Source organism: Etheostoma spectabile, chromosome 7 (genome assembly GCF_008692095.1).
Source record: "Etheostoma spectabile isolate EspeVRDwgs_2016 chromosome 7, UIUC_Espe_1.0, whole genome shotgun sequence".
Taxonomy (NCBI): domain Eukaryota; kingdom Metazoa; phylum Chordata; class Actinopteri; order Perciformes; family Percidae; genus Etheostoma; species Etheostoma spectabile.
In genome coordinates, this window is record NC_045739.1 from 10,343,526 (window position 1) to 10,346,778 (window position 3,253).

The window sequence follows — 3,253 nt, forward strand, 5'->3', positions numbered from 1 at the left end:
TGTAATTTCCCATTTTATTGGGATCAATGAATATCTATCTGTCTATCTATCTATGAAACCTGTTCTATGTTTGCCTTTTGTCTTTATCTATTTAAATCAGATGAAAACAGTAGTGTTAAACAGGGCGTCCGGGACCCTTATGTCGTTCTTCCATTACATGGTACCTGTTCGACTCGGTTCGAATCAACTCGACTCCGTGCCCCGTCCTCCTTTTTCCATTGCAGATTAATACCGCCTTGTGCGTAAGGCGAGCATGGCTGGTCGTCATAGCAGGAATCTGCCATGACCTAACGCGACACACACTCACAGAACATTGAAGGTGTGTTGCTTTTGATTCTTGGCATATGGCTGTTTGCCAGAAGACAAATTTACTTTCAACAGAAGCTGTAGTCCCACAGCTGGCAAAACTATTTAAACACGGCGGGTTTGTTCAGGACACCCCTGTCTGTCGAATGCAATGATGACGCAGTGAAAAGTGCAGATTCTCTCTGATCAATCAGTAGTCTGCAGGTATTGCCTCAGCTTGCTTGGAACCTTGACTGAGGTGGTACTAAAAAAAGTACCTGTTAACAGGTATCAGGGACTTTTTTGTAGCAAGCATAGCAGGTACGCATGGAAAACGCCATTAGGACCCCCTGAGTCAATGCAGGGGGTCCTCCAATTGTAAATTTTTGAAAGTGATTTCAAAAATTACAAAGCAAATAGCAAATATAAATCCCTACTGATGATAGGCTTACTGGCCTATACAGTATATGCTTAGGATTCACTGTGCCACATGTATGTTTGAAAATTAAAACACAATTTATGAAAACATGCCAACAATTTTGAGGCTATTTTAAAAGCTTAGTATTGTTTGCAAAAAAGGTATGTATAAAGGCTTTAGGACGCCCTACATGTAATTGTAAGCCCAGTTTAATATGCAACTTTATTTTATACAGTATCTCTGGTAGGGGGTCCCTGCTCCAGCTCTCTTTCAGCTAAGGGGTCTTTGGGTTAAAAAACTTTGAAGACCCCTGCCTTAGAAGATATGCTCCTTGGCCTTTGTAGTAACACTATGTTGTTGGTGTCACCGCTGACGGTGGTAAGCTAGTTAGCTGAGCATGCTAACATTGGGAGCTTACAGTTGAGCAGATTTACACCGTTTAATATGCAGGCATCGACTTTGAGGATTACTGTGTTAGTGCACACAAATTAAAACTACTAAAAGTTGTTGAGTCGACATTTTTGGGCAATGAGTGCAACATACCTGCCCCTGAACTCTGTGTGAGGTGAGCCTGGCTGCACCGGTGATTCTCAAGTATCCACTTCATCAGAGTCTCACGCACAAGACAAAATACTGGAGTCAGTGGATCCACACAAAATCCCCCGCCCCCATTACTGTGGCTGATTTCACAGTCTGAATATTTGCTTCTGTGTGCATCTTTTAAGAAAACATGCATCTACATATTAGTACTACATATAAATCTATTTACTTGTATCAACACTGCTTTCAAATGTAGATCTTTCTTCTATTTTCTAGCCCACTATCTTATGTGTATTACATCTGGGTTACATTTTCTTTTCACCAGTTCTAAAGAAGTGTTCTACAGCTGAAAGTGAATCTAGTGTTGACAGAAGTTTAAAGGTGGAGCAGACAATGCAGCAGCGGCTCTTACAATGTGGTTCAAGGCTATGTCACGTTGTGTATTTTAGCTGCACAATGCTTTTGCATGGGCTAGGAAGTGACACATCCCATAACCCAGGCCCTCTGTGGGTCAAAACAGCTCCCCTACATGGTTTAGTAAATCCAATTGTTGTTCTGGAAGTGATAAAAAAATTGTGGCCCAAAACTGCCGCACTGCATTATGGTAGTTTGTTTTTATTTTTGTTATTATTATTATTATTTTTACCAGGAATTATGCCCGGTGCCTCATCTCTACCTTTAAGGAGAAAAGCAAGAGGGACAACTGTGACTGTCAGACAGAAATACCACAGATGAGAAACAATTGAGTGTTTTTTTTTTTAATGTGTGGCACCATATCCTGACAGGACAGACAGGACAGTGACTATCCGCAAGGAAAGGAAGGTCAGATGGGAATCCAGGTCTCACCTTTTCACCTTTTCTCTTCAGATGATAGACAGACTGCTTCAGCACAACTTTGACCTTTTAATTGTTTGTTAGTATTTATTTGGTATAGCATGGAAAAACAGAAGTGATCATGCTCTGTAAAGTGCACTTTCTTCCCCACTGTTCATATCCCACCCCATGCTTAATCACATGTTAATGATCATGTGCTTATCCCCAATTAAAATAGATGACGTCCTTAAGTCATCAGCTTTGTTGTTACATTAATGAGAACATAAAACCCAATTCTTGAGGATGCTTTGTGAGAGCACACTCGGACACAGTTCCTCAGGGAGCCCATGGATAAAGGCGAGTGCTGCCTTACCCGCCCAGGAGATGCATGACCCAGATGTCTGATGACATGACTAGTTAAGGTGTGGTGGAGGTCAGGAGACGTTTATCAAGAGTGAACAGGAAATCAGCAACTCACACTAAAACCTACTGGACTCACGCAAGTTTTGTTTTAAAAGGGAAGGTATGAAAGAAAAACATTGAAAGCTTTAGGCTTAACAAGCAAGATGCATAAGTTTGAACAAGAGAGGGAACATCTCCAGAGATCCTTAACAAATTAGTAATTAGACGTTACTGTGATGCCCAGGCAAATCAAGACATGGATAATTACATGTGCGGTCAAGAACAGAATTTTTAGCAGAGAAAAAAATGTTTGATATTGGTTGAACAATGCAATGTTTGTTCGATTATTGTATTGCCTAAATAATAGAGCCTGGCAAGCTGCCATAAAATATACACTTTTTCACGCATATAAAAGGGCCATTTGACAAATTCCTGGGTTGTACTCAACTCTTAACCCCCTACAGAAACTTTGTATGGCGTGAGTGACAAATTACAATAAATGCATGAGCTGACAGGAAGAATTCTTCAGAGAGACATGTTTCATGAAGTCAAAAAATTTAAACACAGCACGAGGAGAGACACTAATGGATGAAGAGGACCAGCGAACGGAAAGGGATGGGAGAGGTAAGGAGACAGGGACACAAGGAGAGGTTTGGCTGCCAGCAGTTAGCCTCATAACAAAAAGTTATTAACAAAGTAACATGCCATGGGGGGGTCGGGGCAAGCGCACCATAAAGCAGATAAAGAACAATGGCAGGAACCATAGGCCACAAAATGATTGGAGCCTCACCCTGG